Below are 20,511 nucleotides of genomic sequence, written 5' to 3'. Positions count from 1 at the left end.
CTAGTATTTGGATAGAAAAAAGCGGGCATACCTATAAGCCAAAACATCTCTAGTTTAAGTATTATGCGCGTGCGCTTAGTCCACAATGAACAAACGGCATATCTAGATGCAGGGTTTCCCAAAAATGCGTCATGGTGAAAGGAAACCGAGACGCTAGTCAACTGCAAGTATTGCGAGTTAGTCAGAGCTCGCATAAAAATTAACATAATACGGTGCGCACATACTGCTACAGATTACTCAGTATGCCAAATGAGCGACCAGCTTCAGTAGCGACGCAGTACATTGTGTCGATGGAAAGGATGCTTCTTATGTTTATGCATGACCCTTATGATAGACACCATTGGCCATGGTGACCAATGTTTCATCTGTGGACTCTATCTAGTGCTTGTAATATTTCTGACCTCTGATTCACAAAAGTTCTTCTGGGGTCTTGTCCTCCATACACTGGGCACAGTGGGTGTTATTTTAAGCTCACGTGTACTTACATCCCTTTGGAGGCACTTACTTTAATACATTCAGTTATCAGATGGTATGCTGTTTATATAGGCAGGTATATGGTCACTAGGGTGACCGGATCTCATATGGGGGGGAAAAAATGTCAGAATCTTGTTCGTCTGGACCCCACAAAACGATTCCCCTTTCCAGATATTGAGATAGCCAAAATTTGAGCTCGATCAAACGACGTTAACCCGTGCCGCTCGTCGCTCAAAGTTTGAAAAAATCCAAATTGAGGTATTTTAAGATTTAGGTATTTTGCATAGTCTGTTAGACTATAAAGAATGTGACAACAACATTGCAGAAATAGCCCTGACCAAATTTTCGAACCATTTGTGGTATTTGAATGCAGAGTTGGTGGGATTATCATTTTTTGATCCCACCATTACAGACAATGAAAAGTTGTTAATGGCTAATAAATTGCTCAGTAGCACAGATGAACCATCAGAGCACGCTAACCTACATGAGTTGATAATTTTACATAGTTATCTAATCTATTCTAGAGCTTTTGTTAAAGTAGTTTTTGAAACGTCAGAATATAATGCTCGGCATTTGCTTACAACTTGCAGGACATATTGCTTTTGTTCTTCATCTTTTGTCAGAAGGTCGTTAAAGTCGGTTACTTCCTACCTCTTTTAATTTTTCTTTCCTAACTTTTGGATTTACAACCCTAGCGTGCTCTGATGTTTCATCTGTGCTACTGAGCAATTTATTAGCCATTAACAACTTTTCATTGTCTGTAATGGTGGGATCAAAAAACGATAATCCCACCAACTCTGCATTCAAATACCACAAATGGTTCGAAAATTTGGTCAGGGCTATTTCTGCAATGTTGTTGTCACATTCTTTATAGTCTAACAGACTATGCAAAATACCTAAATCTTAAAATACCTCAATTTGGATTTTTTCAAACTTTGATCAACGAGCGGCACGGGTTAACGTCGTTTGATCGAGCTCAAATTTTGGCTATCTCAATATCTGGAAAGGGGAATCGTTTTGTGGGGTCCAGACGGGCAAAATTCCGACATCGATTTTTTGCGGTCACCCTAATGGTCACCCACCATTGTGGAGTGTAATTACAGGGTGGAGGCTCCATTATGAGCCATTGATTGTTGTTGTCATGTCACATGTGTGACTTTTTAATGTTTTTAAGGTTGTTCTGTGGTTTATACATGTCAATAAAAATTGCCTTTTTAAATGTCAATTACTTGTCTGTGGTGATCCCCCATTGTATAGCTTATTCCTTTTCTCTTTTTGTGTTTTATACAGTTATTCTGAATAAGCTGGGGTTGGATCCCACTCAATTATTTATTGTGGTGCCCCTGTTTTTGGTTTGCATCTATGATATGCTTACCTTGATTCTATATTGTTTTCCTCTTGTCTTTTCCTACCACATCCCTCCAACACCCTCCTTTTTGGCAGTTTGTGTTTTTAATTGTTTTTATTACTAATTTTATTTTATGTCAATTTATTTTGCATCTAGTGACCTTTTTGACCTTATTGAGCCTCCATAGGACCTTCGTTTGGCCTTATCTTTAGATTCAGCAAGTGAATCTTCCCCATAATTAAAGAATTATGACTATACATCACTATCAATGTCTTCCTACATCATCATAAATATGGAGTATAAATGTATATCTCTTGTGGACTTAGAAACCATGGTTATTTTGCTAATTTGTATAGTTTTTATATGATTACTGTCTGTTGTCAGACTTAGCGCCCATTTAATTGCCTGTTCACAGAATTCCTTGGACTCCAGGAATTCTGTGAACAGGCGATTAAATGGGTATGTGCTCATGTTACATGTGATTACCAGCATGGGGATTTTTTTTCCTCTATATGGCACTCTGCACTTTACAGACCATTAGGGGTCTAGGTGGATATATGCTTAAATGCTGATATATTTTTGCACTTTACCATTACCTGAATCTGTTCTTTTATTCCTGTATTTGTGTGTATTTCACTTGGGTATACATTCCTTCCTCTTAATTGTATTTTGTTTGTTTATTTATCTATTATATGAATTTGCTTAATAAAATGTATTACTTATTTATGAAATATCTCTCTTTTTGAGTGGTGTGCTCAGGATACTTTGTATCCACTTTTTGGTCTATGTATTTCACACGCCCCTGTACTTTATGCATGCTGGGAAGTCCTATATGGTGAAGGTTCCCCTATCGCATTAGTACGTTTTTGGACATTTTTGTGGTTGATCCTCTTGACAAAGCGGCCTTGTGTTGCCTCGAAACACGCGTCGGGGGAATACTGCAGTGCCTCTCTCCTCCTGCCTTATCTGCTGGTAAGCTCCCATTTGTTCAGTATCTTTCATGGGGTACTGTGTTACTTAGCTTTGAGCACTCAGTCGACTGCTCATTACTATCCATTGCTTTCATTTTTTGTTCCCCATGTCTAGTCTAGGAGTTTCTTATTTTCCCCTATTAAGCCACTTGGCGTAAAGATTATGTATGGGATTTAGTCCTCCGGATTTATGGTTATATATGTGATTTCTTCCCCATATTATTTCCACCTTTTGGGAGGGGTGGGTTGCCCTGGGTGTATGGTTTCTGCATTCTGATTGGCACTTTATTGTTATGGCATTATACACTTTTCATGATGAGTACTAAAATTTATTGATGCTTTTATCTGCATATCATCTCATACTCCTTTTTTCCTCCGATACCAATATGTTGATGGAGTTGATGTAGCTTGTTCGGGGGGGGTGCATTTTGCCCCACCTCTTTGACACCTTATCATGTTTATGGGATTTCTGTTGTTACAGAAGTCTATAACGTTGAGCCGTGAAAATAAAAAAATCACATTTTTCCCACAAAAATTTTTTTTGTAGCCCCAAATTTTGCATTTTAATAAGGGTAACAGAAGAAATTGTATCATTCAATTTGTTGTTCAATTTTTCCTGAGTATGCCAATATCCAATATGTGGTGTAAAACTACTGTTTGTGTGCAGCAGGACTTGGAAGGGAAGGAGCGCCATTTGACTTTTTGAATAAAAAATTTGCTGGAATAATTAGGGCATGTCATATCATGTTTGCAAAGCCCCTGATGTGCCTAAACAGTGAAAACCCTCTACAAGTGACACCATTTTGGAAAACTAGACCCCTCAGGGAACTTATCTAGATGTGCTGTGAGAACCTTGAGCCACCTTTTTATCACAAAAATATAGAGGAAAATTACTGTTTGGGTTCACAACAGGGCTCAGAAAGGAAGGAGTGACATTTTTGGAAAACAGACTTTAATGAAAAGGCCTGAGGGTGTCATGTCACGTTTGGACAGTCCCTGATGTGATTAAACAGTGGAAACCCCCCACAAGTAATCCTTTGTGAAAACTAGACCTGTCAAGGAATTTATCTTGACATGTGGTTAGCACCCTAAACTCACAGGTGCTTCACAGAATTTTACAACACTGATCTGTGAAAAGTAAAAAAATTAGATTTTTCGCACAAAAATATAGTTTTTGCCCCAAATGTTTTCATTTTCACAAGAATAGGAGAAAATGGACCCAATAATGTATTGTACAATTTATCCTGACTGCTGTGATACCCCCATATGTGATGAAAAACTACTTTTGAGGCACAGTGCAAAGCTCAGTAGTGAAGAAGAATCATATTTGTTTCAGATTTTGCTGGACTAGTTTGAGGGTGACATGTCTTATTGGCAGAGCCCCTGTAGTGCCAGAACAGCAAAGCCCCCCATAAGAGACTCATTTTACAAACTATACCTCTCAATGAATTCATCTAGGGGTGCAGTGATCAGGATGATACCACAGGTGGGTCACAGAATTTTATATATCATTGGGCAGTGAAGAAAAAAATAGGTAATTTGCAGCGATATATCTATACCACTCTGGATCATAGAATATGTAGCAAAAAAAGTGGTCATTAAAACTTAACTTTTAATTAAAGTATATTATAAAATATATCTTAAAATAGCCCAAACGAGAAAAGTGCAGCGCTGCACCCAAAAGACACATACTAGATAGTTAACACTGAGCAACACAAAGGACCAATAAGATCCTGGCAATGATTTGATTAATCTCAGTATAAAATTAGACCTTGTACTACATCCATATCAAGCAAAAAGCTGACCAACACATAGAACCGTTAAGGTCCCGGCAATGAATTGGCTATGATTTGACCATGTACCAAAATACTGTATGTCACTTAACCCAAAACCCAAAGTTTTATCCTTAGTAAACAAACTTCATATGTAACCATCACTTTCCAAGAGAATAAATTTGAAAAGTCTCACCCAAGCAGCCAGGAGGAGGGACCATCAATGCGGATGGTGATGGACATGGTGGAAAGATATGCTACTCCCAACGCGTTTCCTCTGGTCAAGATTCGTTAGGGGAGTAAGGAACCAAAATAGTGGGACCAAATCAGTGGGACCACCCCACCATTCTAACTAGTAGCATCTGCTGATATGGTACACTGTAGTCCACAAAGCAGTGCAACTATGGGACTTTCACTTTTTGCAGTCTGATCGTTTGTAAAGCACAGCAAAGCAGGAGCTTTGCTATGCATTACAAACTGTCAGCGGTGCACAAACTTGCTACACCATGTCCTGAGCATGATCTAGCAAGTTTGCTAGCTTTGGTGAACCAGATGTCGTCATGACGACTTCGGGTCACCATGGCAACGATCGGGGACCCCGATTGGAGTGCAGAAAGAGCCCCTTCTCTCTGCATGCCTTCTAAAAGCTGCAATCAATATCGATCACAGCATTTAATGGGTTATGAGCATTGCTCCGGGCACTGAGTGCCGGGTGTCAGCTGTCAGAATCAGCTGACAGCTGGCGGCAATCGCCCGTGCACAGCCTCCTGTCCATTGACACAGGGGCGTATCTAGGGGGGGCAGCCGGGGCAGTTGCCCCGGGCGCAGCCAGCAGGGGGGCACAGTCGGGCCGCCTAATGCAGCGGTCCGCAGTGTCCTCCCTGGCGGCTGCGTTCTGCCGCCCCCCCGGCCTGGGAGTCGGCGGTTCTCTGTGTCAGCTGTCAAGCTGACAGCCGGCGCAGAGAAGGAGCGCTTGCCGGCTCCCAGGGAACAATTGTACTGGCGTCTATAAAGACGCCAGTACAAATGAAGCTCTGACCGCCGGGCCAGAGCGACGTCAGCAGCGTGATCAGCTCATGTGATCACGCTGCTGACGTCACTCCCCGGCGCCCAAAGCAAACGCTGGTGGTAAGTGTGCTCCTCTGTGGAGCTGAAGAACCACCGAAGATGGGAGATGAGGGGGAGATAATGAGTGGAGATGGGGGGGATTTGTAGAGGGGATGGCGGTTAATGTGTGGGGGTATTTAGAGTGGGGATGGGGGTTAATGTGTGTGGGGGTTAATAAGTGGGGATGCCATGGGGTTAATGTGTGGGGGGATTTGGAGTGGAGATGGGGGTTATTTAATGTGATGGGGGTTAATGAGTGGGGATTGGGTTAATGTGTGCGGGGGTTAATGAAAGGGGATGGGGGTTAATGTGTGGGGGCGTTAATGAGTGGGGATGGGAGTTAATGAGTGGGGATGGGGGTTAATGAGTGGGGATGGGGGTTAATGTGTGTGGGGGTTAATGAATGGGGATGGGGGTTAATGTGTGGGGGTATTTGGAGTGGAGATGGTTATTTAATGTGTGGGGGGATTTAGAGTGGTGATGGGGTTAATGAGTGGGGATTGGGTTAATGTGTGCGGGGGTTAATGAATGGGGATGGGGGTTAATGTGTGGGGGTATTTGGAGTGGGGGTGGGGGGATTTGGAGTGCTGATGGGGGTTAATGAGTGGGGATTGGGTTAATGTGTGGGGGGGATTTGGAGTGGGGATGGGGGTTATTTAATGTGTGGGGGGATTTGGAGTGGGGATGGGGGGTACTTAATGTGTGTGGGGGATTGGGGATGGGGGGATTTAATGTGTGGCGAGATTTGAGGACACAAAATTAAGAGTATGTATGAGGAAACAGTATGGGGGATTGGTGCAGACAGTATGAGGAGCGAATGGGTTAATGTAAGTGGACACAGTATGGGGAGTCAGGGATATGTGTGAGCCGACAGTATAGAGACTGAGGGGGTAAATATATGAGGAGACAGTATGGTGAACAGGTGGGATGCTAGAGGAGACAGTATGAGGAGGGAGGGGAATAGTGTGAGGCGACAGTATATTGCAGATATTTTTATTTAGGAGCATTATAATGACACTTCTATCTTTAAGGGCATCGTGTGGAGATTTGCTGCAGAAGACCGGAGAAGATGGAAGTCTACAGAGACGAGATGTGGATGAGAAAACTCATCATGGGGTCTAGAAGAAAAGGTGACTGACTGCAGAGACGATATCATCTATAAGGTACCTGGATGTAAATATTATTTGTGATACTGACTAATTCTCATGTTTTTATTTGTTAGGAACATTACAGGGGTTTGTCCAGGTCTGTGCTGAGTCTGCAGTCATTCTATGTGACTGCAGACTTCTGAATTCTCACAGTGCTCACTGAACGCTGTCAGGATTCTCTCATGCCGGTAATTTACATACATGCGGTCACATGCTGACTAGACATGTGTGGCCTCACTCAATGAAAATGAACAGAGCGAGGCTGGGCACGTCTAGTCGGAATGTGGCCAGAAGTATATAAATCACATACTTGTGCTGACATGACTGTACATCGGCAAGGGAGAATCCTAAAAGTGGGCAGTGCATTCATTGTGAGAATTCAGATGCTGCAATATCAGGACTCAGCTCTGCAGGTTCCAGTAGTCATCACACGGACACTTCACTCATATGCGATTTTCATAGGTATGGTCCTGTGACAACGAGCTTCTCTTCCTGCTTCTCTCAGTTTTTTACTGAACATTGAGAGGATTAGGAAGAGCAGCTCGCAGGTACATGGCTAAGTGTGCAAGTCGCATATGTACTTGGGCGGGGGGGGGGGCGCCGAACCGAATTCTTGCCCCGGGTGCCAAAAAGCCTAGATACGCCTCTGCATTGACATATATATACTGCATCAGTCAGGAAGGGGTTCTAATTCTTTCTCGCAGACATCACTGCTGTTAGCAATGAAATAACTTTGATCCTAATGTCAGTATAATCTATTTAATTGATATCTTAGCTACGCCACTAAAGCGCACTGGTATTTAGAGCTAATGTGCATGTGATTGCAGCGACCCTTGCTCTGGAATAAAATGAACTGATTCTTGAATTTTTGTATTTATATGGGATTATTTTACATCTGGCTGTTTTTTGTTTTGAAGGGCCTATAATATAGTACCAATATCCTGTTATCGGCCAACCTTCTGCTTCCGAGGGCTTTCAAGTTTTATTGTTAAATCATGTCTAGCACCTTCTTCTGAATAATGCCTCCATGAGTCTCCGATGATCACCTAAATGTACATGTTAGGTTCTTGGTGCCTTTTAATACACATATAACTAGTCAGGGATGCATATGATGCAGGGTGAAAATCTTTTCCTGGTGCAAATTGAGATTCTGATTTGGCTTGTATCCTAAGTCATACTACAAGACTCGTTAAAGGGTTGATTGTGACTTGTAGGATCGCTACTACCAATAGGTGGCGCTGTAGAGTAAAAGTCCTCTTTCTTTCTGAAGAGGCAATTTGCATATTATTTTCCTGGTGCAATGAATTTTAAAAACATAGTTTGTGCTACAATAAATAAGTGTTTATCAAGCATTAAGTAAAAGATTTCATTGGATGCTCAGTTCTTCAAGCTTCTTTATGTGCTGCCAATGATCAGAGGCGAAAGAGTATACAGCAGTCACCTTAGGGAATCAGGCCGCTGGTCTCAGTTTCTGCTGATGCGGAGAAGTGCATAGGGACTTTTTCCATATTTCCCTGCAAGCCAGTATTGACTTTATGCTCAATTTGGAATTCAGTGAGTAAATGTTTACAGGGCTTTGATAGCTAGATATAAAATGTAGAAGCACAGCGTGTTACGTGTTGCCATAAAAACTTTTTCACAAATTGCCTCCTGTAAAGAGCATTTTAGTCACATTGGTATTCTAAATATATGTATAACCTTCAGTGGATCACTTTAGGAAATATATATACTTAAGGGCAGGCAGTCAGCACGCTGTGGAGGAATAGAAGTGGGCTAAAATATGGTACTTAGAGTAATTTGCAGGTAAACAAAGCATGAACAAACAGAACATAAATATCTGATACATTATAAATGTTAGAAGTATATTTTAATATTGTGTTCAATGTAAAATGTCTAGTTTAGGGAGAAGGACCAATAAATTATAAGAGTGACCTAATTTTCAAAAACCGATTATGTACGTGTTTAGCAAACAGAGCGAAGCTGTGAAAATGAGAACATGCAGGATTTTATTTCATTTCTGTCCCATGTTTGTGTTAATGAAATGCTAATAAAAATAAACATTAATTATACATTATAGAGAGTTCTTGATTGCAAGAAATATTGGGAAAACTATGCAAGTGTAACTAAACATTTTTTATCTTATAGACCTATGAAAGTTCAGGTTTTGCAACCCCACAGTTCGTTCAAAGTACAGAGCTCAGCTCCTGTGTGAGCAGGTTGTGGGATGCAGTGACAGATAGGAGACAGAGCAAGGGTTAACGTATTTTACTGTAACAGATATGTACTCCACGCAGGGAGATAGAGTTGAACAGGGATAATGCAGGTAGTAGGTAAGAAAAGGTATGCAGTTTGGACAAAATGCAGGGGCAATGACGGTAGTAGTTCTTAAGGTATCACTTATCCTATCCGATGACTTCCAGACTGTAGAGTCTACGACACAAGTGTTGGCGCCAACAATGGTCAGCGCAAGGTTAATCTGGTTTAGTCCTGAAGACAACAACAAGCTGCGTCTTTCCGACAGCGGTGAGTCTCTGGTGTTTCCTGCGGGATCCTCAGTCCAGCGGGTGCTGTGGAGGGTAAGGCACAGGCCACAGCAATGTCAGAGCCCAAAGTGGCCTGACAAACATGCACAGGGGGTCAGGATTCAGTTCACTGTCACACTCCCAGTACTTCTTAGGCGGCATGCATGCGGTACTCACGAGAATGGAGCATTTGGCACCTTGCTTTGTGGAGGCCAATGTGCACACAGTATATCTCTATTCACAGTCTCTGTGGGCAGCAGGGGGGATGCTGGAGCGTGGGCCTGCACTGCTACGGTGCTCGAGGGATGGAGCACTCACCTCCCCCTGCTGCACGCTGTCAGTTCCCGCCAAGTCTCCCTGTTTCCATGCGCGCTTTTGTTTTTTAGCCTCAGACACACCCCCTGCTGCCAAGTGCAAAGGTTGGTCCAGTTCTTTAAGCTTCCCCCCGTCAACAGAGGAGACAACAGAGATCCTTCTGCTTATACCTGCATGAGCACTCACACAGCAGTTTACAGGCTCAATGTCATGATATCAGTGCTGGGTGACTGGCACTGCTGGGGTTAATGTTCTGACCTCAGTGCAGACTCTCACCTGCACACCTGGGACCTATTATGGTGGCCTCTCATTGGTTCTGGGGAGGCTTCTTATAGCCTCAGGAAGCTCCCATCCCCCGTCAGTTATACTTTCGCCCTTGGCATTGTGTGGTGATCCCTGAGTGTGTTATTGCTGTGTTCTGGCTGCATGTTTCTCTGTGTATGACTCGGTCTGTTCTCTGGATATTGCTTTGGATTATGCTTGGTACCTTCTACGTCTGTTTGGTTTTGATTTCTGCTTGGCCCTGACTATCCGTTCTGTCTCATCCCTGGTACTTTACTGATATCTTGTGTATGACCTTTGGCTTTGTCTGACCTCCCGTCTGTTTATCCCTCCTGTACCTCGCTTGCCTGTACTGTGCATGACCCCCGCTTTGCCCGACTTTGTGTTTTCTACCTTCTTTGAAAGCAGGATGCTAAGCCCCGCCCCCTTGCAGTCACATGACTGTTCACATGACCGTAGGTCCTGTGCCGGCTTGCTAAACTTCTACATTCAGGTCCTGTGCATCTTTATTTTCTGGCTGTTCTTGTCCCCAGGGGTCCCTACGGTGCGGGTGAGTCCCTGCTTAGCTGAGGCTGTACCCCGGCGCTGTCAGGACCCTGACACTCAATATAAAGACTTTGGGCCACACACCACTGTGTACTTCCCCATGCAGGAGAGAGGCATTTCTGCATTATGACTTGAGGAATTGGTGGGGATCTCTGGATCCTTCTCCTGACCGGTCTGTGGGGCACTTAAAGGGATTTTACCAACTAATTTAAAAGCAGCATCATGTTGAAAGAGGGACCCTGATTCCTGTGATGTGTCACTTATTGGGCTGCTTGCTATGGTTTTGTGCTGGTAGGGCAGCGCAGTCTGGAGTCATGGGGACAGTGGTTGGTGCTCTGCTCAGTTAGGGCGATGGGGACCCACTGAGAGGTTTGGCCTGATGTGGTAGTGAGCTTCATACAGTCTGATCAGAATGTTAAACTAAGAACCTCATGTTCAGTTATTTATAGTTTTGCCTAGCGGCATTAGATCATTGTAAGATTTTTGAAGGTGCTGTCCATTCTCTTTTTCAGCATATTACATGGTCTGTCCTTTTTTTCTTTGGATATGCACTCCTCCCACTTGGCACAGGTGATTTTAAATTAGTAGGAGTCTGCAAAGAAAGGAGTCTAGCCCATTTTTGTTCTCACTGGAGAGCTTGAGGAAGGTGAGTTTCAATGCTGCTTTCATTTGGTGTTTGTTCTGCTCTCTGATAAAGGGCAGTATGTTTGTACTATGTGCTATTATGTGCTATGTTAATTATAGCACAATCTTGTGGTGGCTGAATTTATAGCAGTGTCTTTGATAGCATTATATAGTCTGTGCCTTTAACAGAAGCAATACACTATGGGACTGAAGCAGTGCTTTGTGGGAAGGAAGCAATGTATTCTGGGATAAAGAAGGGTCATTTTGCTTCTGTGTATATCATAGGATGCACGTGTTTACCTGTCCCCATCTTAATTCATCAACTTGAATTCTTTATCCACTTAAAGGATATCGGGTAAGCTTAATCTTTCTTGCAATGCAGTGATTCAGAGAGGTGTTATTTACTGTCTAGCAGCCAAGAGATGTCATTAACCCTTTAGTTGCCAGTTCTCAGTAAATGTAATCATAAACTAACATATTTCTATGTAATGTTTGCATCACAATGTACACTTCTGTGATTGTGTTAGCTGTGATCATCTGCCCAATACTTATGCATGTTATTTGTATTCCTTGTAGTTTTACCGCTCATGTTCTTTACTCTTCACAAATAAACAAGTTAGACTACAAAGAACAGTCTGCTTATTTTGGAAGACAGAGCTGTGGTTTATGCTGTATGCTGGATTCTACATCGTGTCAGCATGCCTGAATGCGTAATAGTAAAACAGATTGCCCGACGCCTGCGATAGTGAATTCAGGCTGTAAGGGACAGCTATCACCCAGACTGCTCCGCATATGGGTACTACAGCAGCCGCCATACAGCCACAGGAGACAAGTCCAGGGCCCAGTAAAACAGATTGCCAGATGCCTGTGATAGTGAATTCAGGCTGTAAGGGACCGCTATCACCCAGACTGCTCCGCATACGGGTACTACAGCAGCCGCCATACAGCCGCAGGAGACAAGTCCAGGGCCCAGTAAAACAGATGCTACACGCCTACGATAGTGAATAAGACTTAAGAAGCCGCTGGTCACAAGCGGTGGTTACCCAGGCTTTACAGGACCGCTATCACCCAGACTGCTCCGCATACGGGTATTACAGCAGCCGCCATACAGCTGAAGAGAATAAGAGCCCAGGGCTCAGTAAAGGACCGCCGGTCACACTCGGTGATTGCATAGACTGTTCGGGACCGCTAACACTCACACTGCTCCGCATACGGGTATCATAGCAGCCGCTCTACAGTCGCAGAACGCTACTGCAGCCCGCCAAGAAGTGCTACATCTTTCCCGCCACGCGTAAGCTGCCGCGCATAGACTGTTTCCTTACAATATACTCAGCAGTACTCAGCTAAACGCACAATGTCTCGGAAAAGCACATCCTCACTCAAAACGAGGTCACACGCAAGCTCCAGCAGATCGTCATTAGCAGAGCTATCTGCCGTCGCTTGCGCCGAGGCTGAGGTAGCCAAAGCAAGATCTTCCTTTGCCGAACGAGAGATGCATCTAAAGCTGAGACAAGCAGATCAAGATACGGAAGCTGCACGCCTGCAAGCCGAGACCGCATGTTTACAGATGGAGAGAGAGGCCAAAACCACACGCCTGCAGGCAGAACTAGAAAGACTTGCTGCAGACAAAGAGACAGCAGCTGCAATAGCTAAAGCAGAGCTCGAACCAGATCTAGAGCAGCAAGATCCAGCGCAACGCGTCGCAGAGTACGTCCATCAACATTCTGGCATAGATGATAGCCCTGGCGCATCATATCGATCAGCCCATGCCATTTACCAGCGATCCAACCTCGAGCTTCACTGCCATAGGCAAGGAGACATCCAGCACAGAGATGTCGACTACAGCTACCGTTCCACTGAAAAGAAGGTACAGCTCCCATCCCGCCTTAAAGAGACACCTTCTTCACCAACAAGGTACCACACAGACTATCCGGAGTCACAAGCGTCTTGCAGGTATGGTGATGCACCACACACTAGACATGACTATCACACACCGACTAGGGCCAGCATTGACGGAGCCATCAAGGACCATGCAAAGTTCCTTGCCCACCAAGAACTGGTTACAAAGGGACTTGTAAAGTTCACTGACAAATCTGAGAAATATCAAGCAAGCCTTGTTCCGGAACGCCATTCATGGTCTGGACCTTTCTTGTTGTGAGGAGTTAGATCTCCTGGTGAAGTGGCTCGGAAGTGAGTCAGTCGAGCATGCCAAAAGACTGAGAGACATTAATGTATAGCATCCTCGCACAGCCCTACATAAGGTGTGGGAAAGACTCGATGAATGCTATGGGGCAGTAGAAGATACAGCGAATGCTTTATGTAAAAAAAATGGGGAAATTTTTTTCAAAGATAGGACCTAAAGGTTATCTAAAGCTTAACCCCTACATGACCAAGCCAATTTTGACCATAATGACCTGGCCATTTTTTGCAATTCTGACCAGTGTCCCTTTATGAGGTAATAACTCAGGAACGCTTCAACGGATCTTAGCAATTCTGAGAATGTTTTGTCGTGACATATTGGGCTTCATGTTAGTGGTAAATTTAGGTAGATAATTTTTGGGTTTATTTGTGAACAAAATGGAAATTTGGCAAAAATTTTGAAAATTTTGCAATTTTCAAATTTTGAATTTTTATTCTGTTAAACCAGAGAGGTGACACAAAATAGCTACTAAATAACATTTACCATATGTCTACTTTCCATAAGCACAATTTTGGAAACAACATTTTTTTTGTTAGGGAGTTATAACGGTTAAAAGTTGACCAGCGATTTCTCATTTTTACAGCAAAATTTACAAAACCATTTTTTTTAGGGACCACCTCACATTTGATGGCACTTTGAGGGGTCTATATGGCAGAAAATACCCAAAAGTGACCCCATTCTAAAAACTGCACCCCTCAAGCTACTCAAAACTACATTCAAGAAGATTATAAACCCTTCAGGTGCTTCACAGGAACTAAAGCAACGTGGAAGGAAAAAATGGACGTTTTAATTTTTCCAACAAAAATTTTCTTTTAGCATCAATTTTTTCATTTTCACGTGGGCAACAGGATAAAATGGATCCTAAAATTTATTGGGCAATTTCTCCTGAGTGCACCGCTACCTCATATGTGGTCATAAACCACTGTTTGTGCGCGGCAGGGCTCAGAAGGGAAGGAGCGCCATTTCACATTTTGAATGGAAAATATGCTGGAATATTTAGCGGTTGCCATGTCGCGTTTAGAGAGCCCCTGTGTGCCTAAACACTGAAGCTCCCCCACAATTGACCCCATTTTAGAAACTAGACCCTCCAAGGAACTTATATAGATGCATAATGAGCAATTTGAACCCCCAGGTGCTTCACAAATTGATCCGTAAAAAAAAGTACTTTTTTTCACAAAAATGTTCTTTTAGCCTCAGTTTTTTCATTTTCACATGGGTAACAGGATAAAATGGATCCTAAAGATTGACGGTCAATTTCTCCTGAATACACTGATACCTCATATGTGGTCATAAACCACTGTTTGGGCGCACGGCAGGGCCTGGAAGGGAAAGAGCGCCATTTGACTTTTTGAATGGAAAATTAGCTCCAATCGTTAGCGGACACCATGTCGTGTTTGGAGAGCCCCTGTGTGCCTAAACATTGGAGCTCCCCCACAAGTGACCCCATTTTGGAATCTAGGCCCCCTAAAGAGCTTATCTAGATGTGTGGTGAGCACTCTGAACCCCCAAGTGCTTCACAGAAGTTTATAACGCAGAACTGTGAAAATAAAAAATATTTTTTTCCCTCAAAAAATGATTTTTAGCCCACTATTTTTTATTTTCACAAAGGTAATAAGATAAATTGGACCCCAAAAGTTGTTGTCCAGTTTGTCCTGAGTATGTTGGTACCCCATAAGTTGGGGGGACCACTGTTTGGGCACATGTTGGGGCTCAGAAGGGAAGTAGTGACGTTTTGAAATGTCGACTTGATGGAATGGTCTGCGGGCGTCATGTTACGTTTGCAGAGCCCCTGATGTACCGAAACAGTGGAAACTGCCCACAAATGACCCCTTTTTGGAAACTAGACCCCCTAAGGAGCTTATCTAGATGTGTGGTGAGCACTCTGAACTCCCAAGTGCTTCACAGAAGTTTATAACACAGAACTGTGAAAATAAAAAATATTTTTTTTCCCTCAAAAAATGATTTTTAGCCCACTATTTTTTATTTTCACAAGGGTAATAAGATAAATTGGACCCCAAAAGTTGTTGTCCAGTTTGTCCTGAGTACGCTGGTACCCCATATGTTGGGGGGAGACCACTGTTTGGGCACACGTTGGGGCTCGGAATGGAAGTAGTGACGTTTTGAAATGTCAACTTGATGGAATGGTCTGCGGGCGTCATGTTACGTTTGCAGAGCCCCTGATGTACCTAAACAGTGGAAACCCCCACAAGTGACCCCATTTTGGAAACTAGACCACCCACGGAACTAATCTAGATGCGTGGTGAGCACGTTGAACCCCCAAGTGCTTCACAGAAGTTTATAATGCAGAGCTGTGAAAAAAAAAATTATTTTTTCTCCACAAAAATTACTTTTTTAGCCCCCAATTTTTAATTTTCCCAAGGGTAACAGGAGAAATTAGGCCACCAAAGTTCTTGTGCAATTTTTCCTGAGTACACTGATACCCCATATGTGGGGGTAAACCACTGTTTGGGCACACGTCGGGGCTTGGAATGGAGGCAGCACTGTTTGACCTTTTGAAAGCAAAATTGGCTGGAATAAATGATGACGCGATGTCGTGTTTGGAGACCCCCTGATGTGCTTAAACAGTGGAAACCCCTCAATTCTATCTCCAACCCTAACCCCAACACAAACCTAACCCTAATCCCAACCCTAATCATAACCCCAACACACCCCTAACCCTAATACCAACTCTAACCCCAATCACAAACCTAACCCTAATCCCAACCCCAACCCACCCCTAACCCTAGCACTAACCCTAGCCCTAACCCTAGCCCTAGCCCTAACCCTAACCCTAGCCCAAGCCCTAACCATAACCTTAGCCCTAACCCAACCCTAGTCCTTCCCCTAACCCTAACCCTAGCCCTATTTCTAACCCTAACTGTTATAAATGGGTCACCGAGGAAGAAAAAACAACATAAGCCAAGTCTCAGAAAACCAGAGAGGTTGGTAACTATGCAGATTGCAGATCCCTGAACTTACCACACAACTAGCAGCAGTCGTGGAGCGTACCTACGATGATCCTAGACGCCTCGTCACCACCGGAGAGCTACAGAAGCAAACAGCAGGAAAAGAGGAAAACTAACTGCCCCTGAGCAGACCCCAAAGGAAAGACAGCCCCCCACATGTATTGACGGTGAAACAAGATGAAAACACAAACAAAGGCAGAAAAATAGGCTGAGAAAACAATGGGGCCCAATTAACTAGAAAGGACAGGAAAGGAAAGACACTGTCTGCAATCTGCCAAAAACCCTACCAAAATAATGTCCAACACTTCTGATAGCAAAATTAACCCTGAAGTCACTAGACTTCTCCCACTATATCAGCACTCTGAAATATTCTGAGACAGAGCAAAAAGAGGCCAATCTAATAAGGGACCAAAAGGCAAATATAGATGAATAGGAGTGGAAATTCAGCACAACCCCAGCAGGGGCTAGCTGACCACAAAAAACTGAATTGACCAACAAGAGCAAGTGTGAACAATAGCAAAAACAAACTTAACTTGAGAAGACTGGAACAGAGCTGAAGTCCAAGACCTGAGAAGCAGACTGAATCACCAGCACAGGATAGGGCATCGGCTGTCTTATATCCAGTCTGATACTCCAGAGATCCAATCGTTATCCTCCTCATCAGGTGGCAGATCACTACCAATTAAACCAACCTCACTACCTCCTGTCACCACCAGAGGGAGAACGGAAGGAGAACTCTCAACTGGTGGAGCAGAAAATGAGTTCACAACACCTAACCCTATTTCTAACCCTAATTGAAAAATAAAAATATGTTATTATTTGTCCCTATGGGGGGTGATAAGGGGGACGGTGATTTACTTTTTTTTTATTTTGATCACTGTGAGAGTTTATCACAGTGATCAAAATAAAAAAAAATGAATCTGCCGCTGGGAAATGCCGGCAGGCGCACTGCGCATGCGCCCACCATTTTCCAAGATGGCGGCGCCCATTGACCAGGACGGCCGGACGGCGGGACACCGGGACGGCCGGGGGGTTGGTGAGTATCGTGGGGGGGATTGGAAGGTGGGGCGGAGCGGAGGGAAGGGGGAGGGGGCGGATTGTGACAGCGGCGGCCGATCGCCGCCGTCAGTCGATGGCGGTGCCCGATCGGCACCGTCAGTCGGCGGGGGGGTTAACTTAGTGTCTCCAGCCATGTCCGATGCTATTTCAGCATCAGCCATGGCTGGATTGTAATATTTCATCAATTTTCATTGATGAAATATTACTATCGCTCTGATTGGCTGTTTCACTTTTAACAGACAATCAGAGCGATCGTAGCCACGTGGGGGTGAAGCCACGCCCCCTGTGGTGAAGAACAAAGCCCCCTGTATCTGCGGGTCGGGTGACCTTTCAGTGACCCCGGTCACCCGACCCGCAGGGGGGCTTTAATGTCATGACGCCACATAGGCGTCACTGGTCAGATTGGCACCAGTTTTCATGACACCTATGTGGCATCATTGGTCGGGAAGGGGTTAAAGAACTGAGAGATTTGTTGAATGAGTTGCAGGTTGCTCAGCAGGAAGGAGACTTGCCCGGATTGGCATTCTTAGATACCGCTAGGGGTGTCAATCTGTTAGTACAGAAACTTCCTTACAACCTACAAGAAAAGTGGATTACATGTGGTTCAGAGTATAAATGCAAACACATAATGTATCATTTCCTCCTTTCACTGTATTTGTTGATTTTGTCACCAAACAATCTAGGATTAGAAATGACCCTAGTTTTGATTTTACTCTGTCGTGTTCCACTGCCACTGGTGTCTAATCCGGTAGCAGTCCACAAAACTAACTGATTCCACAGGCCCTTCTCACAAGGTGCATAAAACCCCTCCAGACGGGAGCAAACCTCAGGATGTCAGTAAATATTGTCCTCTACACAAGAAACCACATCCTCTACTAAAATGCAGAGCCTTCAGGGAGAAGTCTTTAGAGGATCATAAAGGTTTCCTCAAGGAGAACAACATCTGCTTCAAATGTTGTGCCGCAACCTCTCACTTCGCCAGCAACTGTGAAGCTAGCGTGAAATGTGCAGAATGCAGCAGCACGGATCACAATACAGCCTTGCACCCTGGATCACCTCAACGAGTGTTGTCACAAGCAGAGGAGCACGATGGAAAGCAGAAAGACACTGACAAAGACACCCCGGATGTCAGCTCTAAATGTACTGAGATCTGGAGAGGACTCACAGGAGGAAGGTCCTGTTCAAAAATCTGCCTTGTCCGAGTTTATCCCGCAGGCCGCAAGGACAAAGCCTTCAAGATTTATGCAATCCTGGATGACCAAAGTAACAGGTCTCTAGCCAGGTCCATCTTCTTTGACAACTTCAGCATTGTAGGCCCTTGTTCTCCCTACACCCTGAGAACACGTTCAGGTACCGTTGAGACGGCGGGGAGAAAAGAAACCAGATACAAAGTGGAGTCCATAGATGGTCAGACCTGCCTATCACTACTGACCATCCTGGAGTGCAACCAGATTCCTGACAACAGGTCAGAAATACCTTCACGGGAGGTGGCGACTTATCACCCCCATCTAAAGCGTATAGCCCACCTGATACCTGAACTAGATCAAGGAACCCCAATAGCTCTACTTCTGGGAAGAGATATACTACAAGTTCACAAGGCTTGAGAATGTATAAACGGCTCCAGGAATGCTCCGTATGCACAGAGGAACGACCTTGGATGGGTCATCATAGGGGACGGCTGCCTAGGTGGAGCACACAAGACGACCTTAGTTGACAGCATGCTTACCAATACTCTTGAAAATGGACATCCGTCTCTCTTCCAGCCATGTAAGAGTAGCTTCCTGGTAAAAGTTGCCACACAATGCTTCTCTACATTAGCTGATCCTTCCTGTGAAGACCACTCATGTGACGGCGACCAAGATCACATAGGGTGCACAGTTTTCCACAGAACAAAAGAGGACACCGAGATAGCAATGTCCATAGAAGACAGATTGTTTTTGGACATCATTTTCAGCATACTAAATTAACTGTAGTTTATCCCATCTTTGGGAAGCTAGTTCAAATTCCCTAGCCACACCCATGCCTGATTACTGCCACACCTGTTCTCAATCAATAAATCACTTAAATAGGACCTGGCTGACAAAGCAAAGTAGACCATAAGTTCCTCAGAAGCTAGACATCATGCCACGATACAAAGAAATTCTGGAATGAATGAGGTAATTCAAAGTAATTGAGATCTATTAGCCTAGAAAAGGTTATAAAGTCATTTCTCAAGCTTTGGGACTCCAGTGAATCACAGTGAGAGTCATTAACCACAAATGGTGAAAACATGGAACTGTGGTAAACCATCCCAGGAGTTGAGTTGTCAACCGACCAACATTACCCCAAAAGTGTAGTGATGACTCATTGAAGAGGTCACAAAAGAGGTCACAAAAGACCCCACAACAACATTCAAAGAACTGCAGGCCTCACTTGCCTCAGTTAAAGTGAGTGTTCATGACACCACCATAAAAAAGAGACTGAGCAAAAATGGCCTGCATGGCAGAGTTCCAAGACGAAAACCACTGCTGAGCAATAAGATCAAATAGGCTCATCTCAATTTTGCCACAAACTATCTTGATGATCCCCAAGACTTTTGGGAGAATACTCTGTGGACTTTAGAAGGTGTATGTCCAATTACATCTGGTGTAGAAGTAACACAGCATTTCAGAAAAGGAACCTAATACCAAAAGTAAAATATGATGCTGGTAGTGTGATGCTCTGGGGTTGTTTGATGCTACAGGACCTGGAAGACTTGCTGTGGTAAATGGAACCATAGATTCTGCTGTGTACCAAAATATCTTGAAGAAGAATGCCCAGCCATCTGTTAGTGACCTCAAGCTGAAGCGCACTTAGGTTATGCAGCAGGACAATGATCCAAACACACTATCAAGTCCACCTCTAAAGTTTTTAAGAAAAAGAAAATTAAGACTTTGGAGTGGCCTAGTCAAAGTCCTCACCTTAATCCAATTGAAATGCTGTGGTAAAAAAGTGCATATGTGCATGAACAAGATATTTATAAGTATAAGGCTTGAGAAAGGTCCACAACTCCCAGGACCAAAATGTCGCTGTATGGGCAACTAGCCAGATGGGCTAATAAATAGCACTTTGACTGGAATTCCTTTGGTGTGCTGCTTTCATCTTGAGGACTATTTTTGAGGTTTGGTACATGCCTGCCTGGAAGGCTTGCACCCGCAT

This window comes from Dendrobates tinctorius, unplaced genomic scaffold (genome assembly GCF_039654945.1).
Source record: "Dendrobates tinctorius isolate UK_male_01 unplaced genomic scaffold, ASM3965494v1 ptg000175l, whole genome shotgun sequence".
NCBI lineage: Eukaryota > Metazoa > Chordata > Amphibia > Anura > Dendrobatidae > Dendrobates > Dendrobates tinctorius.
This window is presented reverse-complemented; position numbering follows the sequence as displayed.